General features: G+C 44.5%; 1 long non-coding RNA gene across 1 annotated transcript in view; it reads left to right on the top strand.

The window, feature by feature from the left end:
- LOC131764539 (uncharacterized) overlaps nucleotides 1–18574 on the top strand; it is a 157256-nt gene extending 138682 nt beyond the window's left edge. The window contains exon 4 of the long non-coding RNA XR_010842398.1: nucleotides 18491–18574. This is a non-coding gene — a long non-coding RNA (uncharacterized lncRNA). The remainder of the gene's footprint in view (nucleotides 1–18490) is intronic.
- The last annotated feature ends 319 nt before the right edge of the window (nucleotides 18575–18893 follow it).

The following is an 18893-nucleotide window of genomic DNA, read 5'->3' as shown; positions in this document are numbered from 1 at the left end:
ATCATATCTTTAAAACACCTTTACAGCTGCACATAGACTGGCATTTCACCAAACAACTGGGCTCCATAGTCTAGCCATGTTGACACATAAAATTAGCCATCACTCCAGTGAACTCCAATTGTAATATTTACCAGCCCCCTTCTTGGATAGAGTGGGGGTAGGTTTCAATTTTTATTTTGTTGATTGTTTCTTTTGCTTTTTAATTTGATGAAGTCCCACTTGTTGATTTTTGCTTTTGTTGCTTGTGCTTTTGGTGTCATATCCAAAGAATCATTACCAAGACCAATATCAAGGAGCTTTCCCTTTATGTTTTCTTCTAGGACTTTTATGGTTTCAGGTCTTACATGTAAGTCCTTAATCCATTTTGAGTTAATTTTGTGAATGGTGTAATTTAGGGATTCAAATTCATTCTTTTGTTTGTGAATATTCAGTTTTCCCAGCACCATTTATTGAAGAGACTATTCTTTCCCCTTAGTATTCTTGGCTCCCTTGTCAAATATTACTTGGCCATATGTGCACTTTTGATTATGTTCCATTGGTCTACGTACTTGTTTTTATGCCAGTACTACACTGTTTTGATTTCTATAGCTTTGTAATATAGTTTGAAATCAGGAAGGGTGATGCCTCCAGCTTTGTTCTTTCTCAAGATTGCTTTGGCTATTCAGGATCTTTTGTGCTTCCATATGAATTTTAGGATTGTTTGTTCTATTTTTGTGAGAAGTACCATTGGAATTTTGACAGGGATTGCACTGAATCTATAAATGGCTTTGGGAAGTATGGACTCTTTAACAATATTAACTCTTCTGATCTATGAACATGAGATATCTTTCCATCTATTTGTGTCTTTTTCAATTTCTTCTGTCAATGTCTTAGTTTTCAGTGTATTGGTCTTTTACTTCCTTGGTTAAATTTATTACTAAGTATTTTATTGTTTCAATGCTATTGTAAATGAGATTGTTTTATTTCTTTTTCAAATAGTTTATTGTTAGTATATAAAAAACAACTGATTTTGTATGCTGATTTTGTATCTGGCAACTTTACTGAAGGAAGATATTAGTTCTAACAGGGTTTTTTGGTGGAGTCTTTAGAAGTTTCTATGTATAAGATTACATCACCTGCAAACAGAGGTAACTATACTTCTTCCTTTCTGACCTGAATATCTTTTATTTCTTTCTCTTGCCTAGGACTTGCAGTGCCATGTTGAATAGTAGTGGTGAGAGTGGGTATCCTTTTCTTGTCTCTGACCTTAGAGGGAAAGCTTTCAACATTTGACCATTGAGTATGATGTTAGCTGAGGCCTGTCATATATGGCCTTTATTATGTTGAGGTATGTTCCTTCAATCCTCAATTTATGGAGAGCTTTTATCATGAAAATATGTTGAATTTTGTCAAATTCTTTTCCTGCATCTATTGAGATGATCGTATGATTTTTATCTTTCAGTCTATTAATGTGGTGGGTCACATATACTGATTTGTATCCCTTGCATCCCAGGGATAAATTCCATTTGCTCATAGTGTATGATCCTTTTAATATGCTGATGAAGTTGGTTTTGCTAGTATTTTGTTGAGAAATTTTGCACGTATATTCATCAGAGGTATTGACCTGTAATTTTCTTTTTCTGTAGTATTCTTATCTGGCTTTGGTATCAGAGTAATGCTGACCTTGTAAATCAGTTTGGGAGTGTCCCATTCTCTTTAATTTTTTGGAAGAGTGAAAAGTATTGGTATTAATTCTTCTTTAAATATTTGGTAGAATTCACTGGTGAAGGTATCTGGTCCTGGGCTTTTCTTTTCTTTACTGGAAATTTTTTTGATTCTTGAATAGAAGATTGAATCAGTAGATTTTCTATTTCTTCATGATTCAATCTTGGTAGGGTGTAAGTTTCTAGGAATTTATCTATTTCCTTAAGATTGTCCAATTTGTTGGCATAAAACTGTTCTTAGTAGTTTCTTATAATTCCTTCTATTTCTGTGGTGTCAGTTATAATATTTCCTCTTTGATTTATAATTTTATTTACTTGAGTCCTCATTCTTTTTTCTTAAGTCTAGCTAAAGATTTGTCAATTTTATCTTTTCAAAAAATAAACTCTTAGATTTCTTGATCTCTTCTATTGTTTTCTATTCCTTATTTCATTTATTTCTTCTCTGATCTTTATTATGCCCTTCCTTTTGATAAGTTTGGGCTTAGTTTGTTCTTCTTTTTCTAGTTTCTTGAGGTCTGAAGTTAGGTTGTTTGTTTGAGATCTCTCTTTTTTCTTAATGTGTTAATCACTGTAAACTTCCTTCTTAGAACCACTTTTGCCGCATTCCATACATTTTGGCATGTTATGTTTTCACTTTTATTTGTTTCAAGATTTTTAAAAATTTCTTCTTTGACTCACTGGTTGTTCAGGAGTATTGCTGCTAATTTTTTTTTTTTTTAACATCTTTATTGGAGTATAATTGTTTTACAATAGTGTGTTAGTTTTTCCTTTACAACAAACTGAATCAGTTATACATATACATATGTTCCCATATCTCTTCCCTCTTGCATCACCCTCTCTCCCACCCTCCCTACCCCACCCCTCTAGATGGTCACAAAGCACTGAGGTGATCTCCCTGTGCTATGCAGCAGCTTCCCACTAGCTATCTAATTTACATTTGATAGTGTATATATGTCCCTGCCACTCTCTCACTTCATCACAGCCCACCCTTCCCCCTCCCCATATCCTCAAGTCCATGCTCGAGTAAGTCTGTGTTTTATTCCCGTCCTACCACTAATCTCTTCATGACATTTTTTTCCCTTAGAGTCCATATATATGTGTTAGCATACGGTATTTGTTTTTCTCCTTCTGACTTACTTCACTCTGTATGACAGACTCCAGGTCCATCCACCTCATTATAAATAACTCAGTTTCATTTCTTTTTATGGCTGAGTAATATTCCATTGTATATATGTGCCACATCTTCTTTATCCATTCATCTGTTGATGGACACTTAGGTTGCTTCCATGTCCTGGCTATTGTAAATAGAGCTGCAATGAACATTTTGGTACATGACTCTTTCTGAATTATGGTTTTCTCAGGGTATATGCCCAGTAGTGGGATTGCTGGGTCGTATGGTAGTTCTATTTGTAGTTTTATAAGGAATCTCCATACTGTTCTCCATAGCGGCTGTATCAATTTACATTCCCACCAGCAGTGCAAGAGGGTTCCCTTTTCTCCACACCCTCTCCAGCATTTATTGTTTCTAGAGTTTTTGATGATGGCCAATCTGACCGGTGTGAGATGATATCTCATTGTAGTTTTGATTTGCATTTCTCTAATGATTAATGAGGTTGAGCATTCTTTCATGTGTTTGTTAGCAATCTGTATATCTTCTTTGGAGAAATGTCTATTTAGTTCTTCTGCCCATTTTTGGATTGGGTTGTTTGTTGTTTTGTTATTGAGCTGCATGAGTTGCTTATAAATTTTGGAAATTAATCCTTTGTCAGTTGCTTCATTTGCAACTATTTTCTCCCATTCTGAGGGTTGTCTTTTGGTCTTGTTTATGGTATCCTTTGCTGTGCAAAAGCTTTTAAGTTTCATTAGGTCCCATTTGTTTATTTGTGTTTTTATTTCCATTTCTCTAGGAGATGGGTCAAAAAGGATCTTGCTGTGATTTATGTCGTATAGTGTTCTGCCTATGTTTTCCTCTAAGAGTTTGATAGTGTCTGGCCTTACATTTAGGTCTTTAACCCATTTTGAGTTTATTTTTGTGTGTGGTGTTAGGGATTGTTCTAATTTCATACTTTTACATGTAGCTGTCCAGTTTTCCCAGCACCACTTATTGAAGAGGCTGTCTTTTCTCCACTGTATATCCTTCCCTCCTTTATCAAAGATAAGGTGACCATATGTGTGTGGGTTTATCTCTGGGCTCTCTATCCTGTTCCATTGATCTATATTTCTGTTTTTGTGCCAGTACCATACTGTCTTGATTACTGTAGCCTTGTAGTAGAGTCTGAAGTCAGGGAGCCTAATTCCTCCAGCTCCATTTCTCGTTCTCAAGATTGCTTTGGCTATTCGGGGTCTTTTGTGTTTCCATACAAATTGTGAAACTTTTTGTTCTAGTTCTGTAAAAAATGCCAGTGGTAATTTGATAGGGATAGCATTGAATCTGTAGATTGCTTTGGGTAGTAGAGTCATTTTCACAATGTTGATTCTTCCAATCCAAGAACATGGTATATTTCTCCACCTATTTGTATCATCTTTAATTTCTTTCATCAGTGTCTTATAGTTTTCTGCATACAAGTCTTTTGTCTCCTTAGGTAGGTTTATTCCTAGATATTTTATTCTTTTTGTTGCAATGGTAAATGGGAGTGTTTTCTTAATTTCACTCTCAGATTTTTCATCATTAGTGTATAAGAATGCCAGAGATTTCTGTGCATTAATTTTGTATCCTGCAACTTTACCAAATTCATTGATTAGCTCTAGTAGTTTTCTGGTAGCATCCTTAGGATTCTCTATGTATAGTATCATGTCATCTGCAAACAGTGACAGCTTTACTTCTTCTTTTCCTATTTGGATTCCTTTTATTTCTTTTTCTTCTCTGATTGCTGTGGCTAGAACTTCCAAAACTATGTTGAATAAGAGTGGTGAGAGTGGGCAACCTTGTCTTGTTCCTGATCTTAGTGGAAATGGTTTCAGTTTTTCACCATTGAGAACGATGCTAGCTGTGGGTTTGTCATATATGGCCTTTATTATGTTGAGGAAAGTTCCCTGTATGCCTACTTTCTGCAAGGTTTTTATCATAAATGAGTGTTGAATTTTGTCAAAAGCTTTCTCTGCATCTATTGAGATGATCATATGGTTTTTCTCCTTCAGTTTGTTGATGTGGTGTATCACGTTGATTGATTTGCGTATATTGAAGAATCCTTGCATTCCTGGGATAAACCCCACTTGATCATGGTGTATGATCCTTTTAATGTGCTGTTGGATTCTGTTTGCTAATATTTTGTTGAGGATTTTTGCATCTGTGTTCATCAGTGATATTGGCCTGAAGTTTTCTTTCTTTGTGACGTCTTTGTCTGGTTTTGGTATCAGGGTGATGGTGGCCTCATAGAATGAGTTTGGGAGTGTTCCTCCCTCTGCTATCTGTTGGAAGAGTTTGAGAAGGATAGGTGTTAGCTCTTCTCTAAATGTTTGATAGAATTCGCCTGTGAAGCCATCTGGTCCTGGGCTTTTGTTTGCTGGAAGATTTTTAATCACAGTTTCAATTTCAGTGCTTGTGATTGGTCTGTTCATATTTTCTATTTCTTTCTGGTTCAGTCTCGGCAGGTTGTGCATTTCTAAGAATTTGTCCATTTCTTCCAGGTTGTCCATTTTATTGGCATACAGTTGCTTGTAGTAATCTCTAATAATCTTTTGTATTTCTGCAGTGTCAGTTGTTACATCTCCTTTTTCATTTCTAATTCTATTGATTTGAGTCTTCTCCCTTTTATTCTTGATGAGTCTGGCTAATGGTTTATCAATTTTATTTATCTTCTCAAAGAACCAGCTTTTAGTTTTATTGATCTTTGCTATTGTTTCCTTCACTTCTTTTTCATTTATTTCTGATCTGATCTTTATGATTTCTTTCCTTCTGCTAAATTTGGGGTTTTTTTGTTCTTCTTTCTCTAATTGCTTTAAGTGCAAAGTTAGGTTGTTTATTCGAGATGTTTCCTGTTTCTTAAGGTATGATTGTATTGCTATAAACTTGCCTCTTAGAACTGCTTTTGCTGTATCCCATAGGTTTTGGGTCGTTGTGTCTCCATTGTCATTTGTTTCTAAGTATTTTTTGATTTCCTCTTTGATTTCTTCAGTGATCACTTCGTTATTAAGTAGTGTATTGTTTAGCCTCCATGTGTTTGTATTTTTTACAGATCTTTTCCTGTAATTGATATCTAGTCTCATAGCATTGTGGTCGGAAAAGATACTTGATACGATTTCAATTTTCTTAAATTTGCCAAGGCTAGATTTGTGACCCAATATATGATCGATCCTGGACAATGTTCCATGAGCACTTGAGAAAAATGTGTATTCTGTTGTTTTTGGATGGAATGTCCTATAAATATCAATTAAGTCCATCTTGTGTAATGTATCATTTAAAGCTTGTGTTTCCTTATTTAGTTTCATTTTGGATGATCTGTCCATTGGTGAAAGTGGGGTGTTAAAGTCCCCCATTATAATTGTGTCACTGTCGATTTCCCCTTTTAAGGCTGTTAGTATTTGCCTTATGTATTGAGGTGCTCCTATGTTGGGTGCATAAATATTTACAATTGTTATATCTTCTTCATGGACCGATCCCTTGATCATTATGTAGTGTCCTTCTTTGTCTCTTGTAATAGTCTTTATTTTAAAGTCTATTTTGTCTGATATGAGAATTGCTACTCCAGCTTTCTTCTGATTTCCATTTGCATGGAATATCTTTTTCCATCCCCTTACTTTCAGTCTGTATGTGTCCCTAGGTCTGAAGTGGGTCTCTTGTAGACAGCATATATATGGGTCTTGTTTTTGTATCCAATCCACCAGTCTGTGTCTTTTGGTGGGAGCATTTAATCCATTTACATTTAAGGTAATTATCGATATGTATGTTCCTATTACCATTTACTTAATTGTTTCGGGTTGTTCTTGTAGGTCTTTTCCTTCTCTTGTGTTTCTTGCCTAGAGAAGTTCCTTTAGGATTTGTTGTAGAGCTGGTTTGGTGGTGCTGAACTCTCTCAGCTTTTGCTTGTCTGTAAAGGTTTTAATTTCTCCATCAAATCTGAATGAGATCCTTGCTGGGTAGAGTAATCTTGGTTGTAGGTTTTTTTCCTTCATCACTTTAAATATGTCCTGCCACTCCCTTCTGGCTTGTAGAGTTTCTGCTGAAAGATCAGCTGTTAACCTTATGGGGATTCCCTTGTGTGTTATTTGTTGTTTTTCCTTTGCTGCTTTTAATATGTTTCCTTTGTATTTAATTTTTGACAGTTTGATTATTATGTGTCTTGGCGTGTTTATCCTTGGGTTTATCCTGTATGGGACTCTCTGTGCTTCCTGGACTTGATTGACTATTTCCTTTCCTATATTAGGGAAGTTTTCAACTATAATCTCTTCAAATATTTTCTCAGTCCCTTTCTTTTTCTCTTCTTCTTCTGGGACCCCTATAATTCGAATGTTGGTGCGTTTAATGTTGTCCCAGAGGTCTCTGAGACTGTCCTCAGTTCTTTTCATTCTTTTTTCTTTCTTCTGCTCTGCAGTAGTTATTTCCACTATTTTATCTTGCAGGTCACTTATCCGTCCTTCTGCCTCAGTTATTCTGCTATTGATCCCATCTAGAGTATTTCTCATTTCATTTATTGTGTTGCTCATCGTTGCTTGCTTCCTCTTTATTTCTTCTAGGTCCCTGTTAACTGTTTCTTGCAAATTGTCTATTCTATTTCCAAGATTTTGCATCATCTTCACCATCATTATTCTAAATTCTCTTTCAGGTAGATTGGCTATTACCTCTTCATCTGTTAGGTCTGGTGTGTTTTTATCTTGCTCCTTCATCTGTTGTGTGTTTTTCTGTCTTCTCATTTTGCTTATCTTACTGTGTTTGAGGTCTCCTTTTTGCACGCTGCAGGTTTGTAGTTCCTGTTGTTTTTGGTGGCTGTCCCCAGTGGCTAAGGTTGGTTCAGTGGGTTGAGTAGATTCCCTGGTTGGGGGGACTAGTGCCTCTGTTCTGGTGGATGAGGCTGGATTTTGTCTTTCTGGTGGGCAGGTCCTCGTCTGGTGGTGTGTTTGGGGATGTTGGTAACCTTATTATGATTTTAGGCAGCCTCTCTGCTAATGGATGGGGCTGTAGACCTGTCTTGCTCTTTGTTGGGCATAGGGTGTCCAGCACTGTTCTTTGCTGGTCCTTGAGTGAAGCTGGGTCTTGGTGTTGAGATGGAGGTCTCTGGGAGATTTTCGCCATCTGATATTACGTGGAGCTCGGAGGTCTCTTGTGGACTAGTGTCTTGAGGTTGGTTCTCCCACCTCAGGGACACCGCCCTGGTGCCTGGCTGGGGCGCCAAGAACCTTTAATCCACACGGCTCAAAATAAAAGGTAGAATAAATAGAGAGGAAAGAAAAGGAAGGAAGGAGGGAGGGAGGGAAGGAAGGAAGAAAGGAAGGAAGAAATGAAGGAAGGAAGGAAGAAAGGGAGGAAGGAAGAGAGGAAGGGAGGAAAGAAGGGGGGAAGGAAGGAAGAAAGGAGGGAAGGAGGGAAGAAAGGAAGGAAGAAAGGAAGAAAGAAAGGGAGAAGACAGAGTAGTATAAAGTATAGTTATTAAAATAAAAAATAATTATTAAGAAGAAAAATTTCCTTTTAAAAAAAAGAAAAAAAAACAGAAAAATGGGTCGGTCTAATCCTAGGACAAATGGTGCAAAGCTATACAGACAAAATCTCACACAGCAGCACACACATACACACTCACACACAAAAAAAGAAAACAGAAAAATGGGTCAGTCTAACCCTAGGACAAATGGTGCAAGCAAAGCTATACAGACAAAATCTCACACAGCAGCACACACATACACACTCACAAAAAGAAAAAAAAGGGGAAAATAATAGTATATCTTGCTCCCAAAGTCCACCTCCTCAACTTGGGATATTTCGCTATCTATTCAGGTTTTCCACAGATGCAGGGCACTTCAAGTTGATTGTGGAGCTTTAATCCGCCGCTTCTGAGGCTGCTGGGAGAGACCTCCCCCTCTCCTCTCTGTTCGCACAGCTCCTGGGGTTCAGCTTTGGACTTGGTCCCGTCTCTGCGTGTAGGTCGTCCGAGGGCCTCTGCCCTTTGCTCAGACAGGACGGGGTTAAAGGAGCAGTTGATTCGGGGGCTCCGGCTCACTCAGGCTGGGGGGAGGGAGTGGCACGGGGGCAGGGCGAGGCCGCCGTGACGCTGCACAGGGCCAAGGCGCGCCGCGCGTTCTCCCGGGGAAGCTGTCCCTGGATCCCGGGACCCCAGCAGTGGCGGGCTGCACGGGCTCCCGGGAGGGCCGGTGTGGAGAGTGACCTGTGCTCACACACAGGCCTCTTGGTGGCGGCAGCAGCAACCTTAGCGTCCGACACCCGTCTCTACTGTCCGTGCCGACAGCCGCGGCTCGCGCCCGTTTCTGGAGCTCCTTTACGCGGTGCTCTTAATCCCCTCACCTCACACCCGAGGAAGCAAAGAGGCAAGAAAAAGTCTCTTGTCTCTTCGGCAGCTCCGCGCCCGCTTCTGGGGCTCCTTTAAGCGGCGCGCTTAATCCCCTCTCCTCGCGCCCAGGCAGCAAATAGGGAGGAAAAGGTCTCTCGCCTCTTCGGCAGCTCCAGACTTCAACCGGACTCCCTCCCGACCAGCCGTGGCGCACTAACCCCTTCAGGCTGTTTTCACTCTGCGAACTCCAGACCTTTCCCTGCGATCCGACTGACGCCCGAGCCTCAGCTCCCGGCCCCGCCCGCCCCGGCGGGCGAGCAGACAAGCCTCTCGGGCTGGTGAGTGCCGGTCGGTACAGATCCTCTGCGGGAATCTCCCCGCTTTGCCCTCCGCACCCTGTGGTCGAGCTGTCCTCCGCGGCTCCGGAGCTTCCCCCTCCGGCGCCCGCAGTCTCCGTCCGCGAAGGGGCCTCTAGTGTGTGGGAGTCTTTCCTCCTTCACGGCTCCCTCCCACTGGCGTAGGTCCCGTCCCTATTCTTTTGTCCCTGTTTATTCTTTTTTTTTTTTTGCGGTATGCGGGCCTCTCACTGTTGTGGCCTCTCCCGTTGCGGAGCACAGGCTCCGGAAGCGCAGGCTCAGCGGCCATGGCTCACGGGCTTAGCCGCTCCGCGGCATGTGGGATCCTCCCGGACCAGGGCACGAACCCGTGTCTCCTGCATCGGCAGGCGGACTCCCAACCACTGCGCCACCAGGGAAGCCCGTCCCTGTTAATTCTTTTTTCTTTTGCCCTACCCAGATATGTGGGGAGTTTCTTGCCTTTTGGGAGGTCTGAGGTCTTCTGCCAGCGTTCGGTGGGTGTTCTATAGGAGAAGTTCCACGTGTAGATGTATTTCTGATGTCTCTGTGAGGAGGAAGGAGATCTCCGCGTCTTACTCTTCTGCCATCTTTAAGCCGTCTCCTGCTGCTAATTTTTTATGTGCAAATTTCCAATGTTTTCCTACAACAATAGAGCCATAGTGTAGATAATATTTTAACTTGATATTTGCACTTGATCACATACTGTGTGAATTATTCCAGGATAGTATGTATATATTTCTCTATAACAGCATTCTTAATTATTATAACATATTGTATTGCATGAATATACCATTGTTTATCCAACCAATCCTCTATTGATGGACATTAAAAGAGTTTCCGAATGTGCCCCTTTTATAAACAAGTATACACTGATTGTTTGCAGTCATACATCTTTGTCCATTTGTCCAAACATTTCCCTCTGATAAATTCCTAGGAAGGGAATTACTAGGTCAATAGGTGTGCACTGTTTAAAAGGCCTTTGGTGCCTATTGATAAACTGCTTTTCAGGAAAATACACCAATTAATACAAGGGCTGTTATTTTAATAGCATACATTTATCAGCTTATATTAGTTCCATATGTTACTGAATACCTCTGAATCCTCTATTTCCAAAATTAAATTTGGAAGAAAAATGTTTTTAATCCTGGGATAATAAGAATAATTAAAAAACAAAAACAGCTTAATCCTACTGCTTTGGCTTTGAAGAAGATTCTCTTTATGGACTTTTGGCCCTCTCACTGTTGTGGCCTCTCCCATTGTGGAGCACAGGCTCCGGACGCGCAGGCTCAGCGGCCACGGCTCACGGGCCCAGCCGCTCCGCGGCATGTGGGATCCTCCCGGACCGGGGCACGAACCTGTGTCCCCTGCATCGGCAGGCGGACTCTCAACCACTGCGCCACCAGGGAAGCCCATTTAAGGACTTTTAAAAAAAATTAAGTATATTTCTTTTCATCGATGCACCAGTCTGCTACAAAATGGCGACCACATTACCTAAGTGTAAAGAGATTTAAGAAGCAGATAATTTCTTAAAGAATATATGTATGTTGATGGCGTTCAGAGCACACTACCCCAAAATATGGCAGCTTGCCATATTGAGCATTTTATGCTGAAGGGCATAGAAACGGCAAATGCTGGAAGGATTCTCTGACCTCCCCCTTCTTCCCTGATGCAGGTCATAAGACCCTCCCATGGCAGGTGGCCTGTCTATACCTGGAGGAAAAGAGCATCCCTATCTCCAAAGATGAAGGGACCCCCAGGGGAATCCAAATGAAAAGGCCTTGCTAAGTTTCCCCCAGTTTACTATGTGTATCTCCTACTCTTTTCTCCTATTATGTTTTCCCACAACTATCCACTCTTCATCAAACCTGGTATAAAACCCTCTGGTTTAATCATTTTTTTTCAGGTCTTCATCTCTTTCTGAAGGCTCCTGTGTCATCTAAAACTTATATGGAGTACATCTTTATGTTTTTCTCTTGCTAATCCTTCTTTTGTTAGTCTAATTTACAAATCCCCAGCTGGAGAATCTAGGAGGGAAGGAGAAAAAGATTTTTTTCCTCCCTTAGATGTACATGAATGAACAGAGTTGATGATGTAGCTTAATGTTTGAGGACTGGAAGGCTGGGTGAAGTGAAGTACAGAGATAGAATAACCAGACACCCCAGTTCTGGACTCCACACATTCAATACTTTTTTAGTAGAGATAGATTCTCCCCAGTCATCAGTATTACAGCACTGCGTCAATTCAGATCGTAGAAACGCCACAGCCAGACTTAAAGCAAGTCCAGGACAGCAGGCTAGCACTCAGGCGCCTGGGTTGACATGCAGCTCTCACAGCTAGACATCGTCAGCACCGAACGTCCCAGCCTCCTCTGGCTGCCGTAAACACACACCAAACACACACCCACGGGGCCAGCTGCAAGAATCACCTTGACTTTGTCTCAAAAGTGATTTTGTTAATGACTCAGCAGTTTGGATCAATTATAGTGAGAGGCTCAGTACACGTTTGTTGCATTGAATCGCTCAGTGTTAATTTTCTCATCCTTAGGTGTTCGCTTTGTAAAAGCATAAATGGGGTTTTTGACAAACTGACATTTTTATTCATGGGTCCCTAACAAGATGGAAACCAAAGGAAGCAGAATGAGAAGTGTGGTTAGGTGCCCACTTTGTTAATGTCCATCGGGGGGTCAGAGGGGTGGAGGGAATAAAAGAGATCGATGCATCTCAGCATAAGGTTAGTGTAGCCTCTGAACGGTGGTCCTGTGATCTAAGAGCAGCCCTGTCTGCCTTCCACTGATAGCAACCACACGCATTTCCTGGGAGTCGAGAACAGTCAAGGCGTGCGCGTGCGCGTGCACACACACACACACACACACACACTCACTCTTCAAGGCAGGATTAACCTGGAGGTGATGTCACTTCTGCCCCTGTGATGCCTCACTTCTAAGCTGTCATCGCACACCTTTTAAAATCCTAATGCCAACGTACCAATTAAAAGCCTGGTTTGCAGTGGGACGATAGAAGGCAATGTGAGTTTCATTCTTTTCCAGCTGGACAAAAGCAATGGCTTTGCTCTGAAGGGATTATCATAACCCGTGTGACTCAACCCCCACCAAGGGAAAACAATTCCGAGAAACATCTGGTTACACCCTGCCGAGAAAAAGCACAAAACACGAAAATGTAAACTAGGCATCCGATAGCTAACCAATCAAGGAACTAGAGCCAAGTTCCCACTCCGGTCCGTCCGGAAACAAACCAATCAGGAAGACCCTCAATATATCCACACTTTGCATAATGAAAAATAACCACGAACAAACAAGTACGGCGGGGGCAAGAATGCCTAAGCCAATGAGTTTAAAGGTCGCCCCGTTTACCCAATCATTGTGACACTCCAAATATACCCGCGCTATAAGTGAATAAACCTATAAAATGTGTGTGATTCCGTTTTTACGGGTTCCTCCTCGGCCTCCTGCGTGAGGACCTAGGAACCCCGGTGCACCGGCGTTAAATAAACCTCTTGCGTGTTGCAACGACTCTCGACTCTTGGCGGTTCTTGGGCGAGCTGAAGTTTCTCGGAGACCGTTTGGGTCCAACATTTGGGGGCTCGTCCGGGATCATTCACTCGCCCCCGGGTCACAAGATCATCGGGAGTCGGAGGTATCAGGTAGGCTCGAGCCTAAATTGTTTGTCTGTCATCTGTCCCTTGCGAGCCACCATCAGGGAAAAGACCAAGAAATTTGATTCTTGGGTGTCGGATTCGCAACTAGGCAGACGTGCTAATAGTTGGAATCCACGGACCCTAAGGGACGCCTTAGGAGTCCATCGGGAAGGAAAGATTAATTTTATCTCTCCTTCATCTGGTTTCGGCAGATTGTACGAACTGCCATCTGAATCTGAAATACTTTTGGTTTCGGGGTAAGCTCGCAAGGGAATATTCATTGTCTCTGTTTCTCTGTGTGTGTGTCCTAGAACTTTGCTGTCCTTTTATAAATTGTATCCTTTTCTCCTGACGGACGATAATGGGACAAACTATGACGACGCCTCTCTCTCTCACCCTAAGCCACTGGACCGAAGTTAGGGCTAGGGCCCACAACCTTTCGGTAGAAGTAAGGAGAGGGAAATGGCAAACGCTGTGTACCTCTGAGTGGCCTACATTTCAGACAGGGTGGCCACCCGAGGGATCCTTTCTGTTAGATCAGGTCAGGCTAGTCAAGTCTAGGGTCTTTAACACAGGACCCCACGGACACCCAGACCAGATACCATATATCCTGGTCTGGGAAGATCTGGTTCTCTCCCCACCTCCGTGGGTCCGGCCCTTTGTTCCCTCCACAGGCATGTCTGCATGTGCACCAGCACGGTCGGAAGTACTGGCCCTGAAGAAAGCCCCAGACGCCGAGAAGTCATCTGCAGCCCTGGACCCACCAAAGGCGATATATCCAGACTTGCAGTCCGATCTGCTTCTCCTCGATCCCCCCCCACCACCTTACCCTCCAGCCCTAGACCCCATACCGCCTCCCGATCCCCCAGCTCCACAACCCTCCGCACCAATAGGGCCACCTGTTGTGGCAGGGGGGGGGGGGTCCCTCGGCGGGCACCAGAAGCCGGAGGGCTATTTCCCCGGATTCTACCGCTCTACCCCTTAGAGAATATGGCCCCCCCGATAACCACGGGAATAGGCCCCTCCAATACTGGCCCTTTTCCTCTGCAGATCTTTATAACTGGAAGATGCATAACCCTACTTTCTCTGAAAATCCACAGGCTCTCACTGCTTTAATAGAGTCTCTTGTCTTCTCCCACCTGGGACGATTGTCAACAGCTCCTCCAGACTCTCCTCACAACTGAGGAGAGGCAGCGGGTTCTCTTGGAGGCTAGAAAGAATGTGTTAGGCGCCAATGGGCAACCTACCCAGTTGCCTAACGAGATTGATGCCGGTTTTCCACTCGTCAGGCCGATTTGGGACTTCAATACCCCAGAAGGTAAGGAGCACCTGAAGATGTATCGCCAGGCTCTGGTGGCGGGTCTCCATGGAGCGGCCAGGCGCCCTACGAATTTGGCCAAGGTAAGAAAGGTAACTCAGGGGCCCCAGGAGTCACCAACCGTGTTCCTAGAACGCTTAATGGAAGCTTTTAGACGGTTCACTCCTTATGATCCAACCTCTGAGGAACATAAGGCCACCATAGCAATGGCCTTTATTGACCAGGCGGCCCCTGACATTAGAAAGAAGTTACAAAGGCTGGATGGCCTACAAGGTTTCTCCCTTCAGGACTTAGTAAAAGAGGCAGATAAAGTATATAATAAGAGGGAAACAGAAGAGGAAAGGGAAGAAAGAAAGCAGAAGGAGCAAGAGGCCCGTGAATTAAGGCGGGACAAGCGGCAAGAGAGAAATTTGAGTAAGATACTGGCCACTGTAGTCAGAGGAGGAAATATTAGAGACAGGAATAGACAGGAAGGGCGGACAATGGATAAAAGGCGACCATTAGACAAGGATCAATGTGCTTACTGTAAAGAAAAAGGTCACTGGGTAAGAGAATGCCCTAAAAAGAAGAACGGGGGAAAACCAACCAGAGACAAAATTTTACCCCTGGAAGAGGAAGATTAGGGAAGTCAGGGCTCGGACCCTCTCCCCGAGCCCAGGGTAACTCTCAAAGTGGAGGGGGAACCCGTCCAGTTCTTGGTAGACACCGGCGCTCGGCACTCAGTCCTCCTCCACCCAAAAGGCCCCCTCTCAACTAAAAGGTCATGGGTCCAGGGGGCTACAGGAAATAAGCAGTACTCATGGACCACACGAAGGACAGTAGACCTTGGGGTGGGACAAGTAACCCACTCATTCTTGGTCATACCTGAGTGCCCATACCCTCTGCTAGGCAGGGACTTACTCTCTAAGGTGGGGGCCCAGATCCACTTCCAACCAGAAAGGGCCCACCATAACTGACAACCAAGGGAGATTACTCCAAATTTTGACTATGAAGCTGGAAGATGAACATAGGTTATATGAAGTGCCCTCGCCTCCACAAGTTGATATGCAGGATTGGGTGACCAGGTTTCCACAGGCTTGAGCAGAAACTGCCGGTATGGGAATGGCAAAATATCGCCCCCCCCCGTGGTGGTAGAACTCAAAGCAACCGCCACCCCGGTGACAGTCCGCCAGTACCCTATGAGCAAGGAAGCCCGGGATGGCATTCGTCCTCACATACAAAGGTTGCTGGAATTAGGGATCCTGGTAAGGTGCCAATCTGCATGGAATACCCCTCTTTTACCAGTTAAAAAGCCAGGAACTAATGATTACCGGCCGGTACAAGACCTACGTGAGGTGAACAAGCGGGTAGCGGACCTCCACCCCACAGTACGCAACCCCTACAATCTCTTAAGTACTCTTCCACCTCAGCACACTTGGTACACTGTTTTGGATCTTAAAGATGCTTTCTTCTGCCTGAGACTCTCCTCTCTCAGCCAGCCCTACTTTGCAAGTGGAAGGATCCAGCTTCTGGGATGTCAGGCCAGCTGACCTGGACTCGCCTGCCACAAGGATTCAAGAACTCCCCCACCATTTTCGACGAGGCTCTCCACCAGGATTTGGCATCTTATAGAGAATCCAATCCTCAGGTAACTTTACTTCAATATGTTGATGACATTCTTTTAGCTGCTGAGACCCAAGAAGACTGCATCAGGGGAACTGAGAGGCTGTTAACAGAACTTGAGACATTGGGATATCGGGCTTCAGCAAAGAAAGCACAAATATGTCAACGACAGGTCAGTTACCTGGGGTACTTGTTAAAAGGAGGACAGAGATGGCTCTCGGAAAGCAGGAAAAACACCGTTGCCCAGATACCGGCCCCCAAGAGTCCCAAACAGGTTAGGGAATTTTTGGGGACGGCCGGATTCTGTAGGCTATGGATTCCAGGGTTTGCTGAATTAGCAGCCCCTTTGTATCCCCTGACCAAGAACGGCATCCCTTTCGCTTGGGGTGATAAAGAACAACGGGCCTTCGACCAAATTAAACGAGCCCCACTATCAGCCCCGGCTCTGGGGCTACCAGATGTAACTAAGCCTTTCCATCTGTACGTGGCCGAGAATAAAGGTATCGCAGGGCTTCCCTGGTGGCGCAGTGGTTGAGAGTCCGCCTGCCGATGCAGGAGACACGGGTTCGTGCCCTGGTCCGGGAAGATCCCACATGCCGCGGAGCAACTAAGCCCGTGAGCCATGGCCGCTAGGCCTGTGCGTCCGGAGCCTGTGCTCCGCAACGGGAGAGGCCACAACAGTGAGAGGCCCGCATACCGCAAAAAAAAAAAAAAAAAGAAAAAAGGTATCGCAAAGGGAGTACTAACTCAGAAACTGGGCCCCTGGAATCGCCCGGTTGCGTACCTATCAAAGAAATTGGATCCTGTGGCAGCAGGATGGCCCGCCTGCTTAAAAATAATCGCCGCCGTGGCCACTTTGGTCAAAGATGCTGACAAATTGACTTTGGGACAGAACTTAACGATAACAGCCCTCCATGCATTAGAAAGTGTGATTCGTCAGCCACCTGACAGGTGGCTAACAAATGCCAAAATGACTCATTACCAAGCCCTGCTGTTAAATTCAGACCGTATTAAGTTTACATCAGCCACAGGACTTAACCCGGCCACCTTGCTGCCTGACCCCGACCTGGAAGGCACCACCGTCATCCATGATTGTCAGGAAGTACTGGCTGCAGCACACGGTAGCAGGTCAGACTTGATGGATCAGCCTCTCCCCGATGCCAACGTTACCTGGTTTACCGATGGAAGCAGTTTCCTAGAAGAAGGTAAGCGTCGGGCGGGAGCAGCCGTGGTAGACGGGAAAGAGGTCATCTGGGCAGCCGCATTACCGCAAGGGACATCGGCCCAGCGGGCTGAACTAATTGCCATGACCAGGGCATTGGAACTAGCAGAAAACAACAAGGTAAACATCTATACGGACAGTAGGTACGCATTTGCTACCGCCCACGTCCACGGGGCCATCTACCAACAAAGAGGCTTGCTCACCTCGGCGGGCAAAGAAATTAAAAACAAAGAAGAAATAGTGGCCCTGCTAGCTGCCCTCATGCTCCCCGCTAAAGTCAGCATCATTCATTGCCCCGGGCACCAGAAGGACAATACCCCGGTGACAAGGGGCAACAACATGGCAGATAGGGTGGCACGAGAAGTGGCACTAGGGGAAATCATACTAGAACTATCGGATAAGAGTCCTGGGGAACCAAATGACAGGGGAAGAACCCCCCCAGCCATAACCAAAGGAACATCATCTCCTCAACAAGCAAAACCCATGCTACAACAGATTCACAGATGGACACACTTGGGAACCAAAAAGATGGTATCCCTACTACACAAGGCAGGTTATGATACCCCTGGACTAACCAAATTAGCTGAACAGATTGCACGGGAGTGCATTCCATGCCAACAGGTAAACTCCCATAAAGGAAAACTTGAGAGCGGGAAAAGGCTCAGAGGAGACCGCCCAGGAGCCTATTGGGAGGTCGACTTCACTGAAATACGCCCTGGAAAGTATGGTAACAGGTATCTCCTAGATACCTTCTCAGGATGGATAAAAGCTTTCCCAACGAAAAAGGAGACAGCTACTGTGGTAGCCAAGAAGATCTTAGAAGAAATTTTCCCCCGGTTCGGGGCACCAAAGGTAATAGGGTCCGATCATGGTCCCGCCTTCGTCGCCCAGGTAAGTCAGGGTGTGGCCAAATACCTGGGGACCGATTGGAAATTACATTGTGCCTATAGACCCCAGAGTTCAGGACAGGTAGAAAGAATGAATAGAACTCTAAAAGAGACCCTAACTAAATTGTCCATAGAGACTGGCGGTACAGATTGGACGGTGCTCCTTCCCTTAGCCTTGTTTCGGGCTAGAAATACCCCCTCCCGCTATCATCTCACTCCATTTGAAATACTATACGGGGCCCCACCTCCCCTTCTCACGCTCGGGGAAGGAATAAGTCCTGGCTGCCAGAATAACACTGACTTATATGCTAGGCTGTTGGGACTCCAGTTGGTCCAAAAGGAGGTGTGGTCCCAGCTGGCAGAGGCTTACCGACCGGGAACACTGGCAGAGGCTCATCCCTTCCAAGTCGGAGATTCCGTGTACGTCCGTCGGCACCGAACCCAGACACTAGAGCCTCGGTGGAAAGGACCATACATCGTCCTGCTCACCACCCCCACGGCTATAAAGGTAGACGGCATCGCTGCTCGGATTCACGCCTCACACGTAAAAGCTGCGCCAGCGTCTGCATCATCATCGGAATGGCAGGCCCCAAAGACCAGCAACCCGCTCAAGCTCAAGCTCCTGCGCTCACCAGACTCATAACTCTGACTTTGTTACCCCTATTGGCTGTGAGTAACTTTAGTCCTCACCTGCCCCAGCATTTAACCTGGCAGG

This window comes from Kogia breviceps, chromosome 10 (genome assembly GCF_026419965.1).
Source record: "Kogia breviceps isolate mKogBre1 chromosome 10, mKogBre1 haplotype 1, whole genome shotgun sequence".
In the NCBI taxonomy this organism is placed as follows: Eukaryota; Metazoa; Chordata; class Mammalia; order Artiodactyla; family Physeteridae; genus Kogia; species Kogia breviceps.
This window is presented reverse-complemented; position numbering and strand designations above follow the sequence as displayed.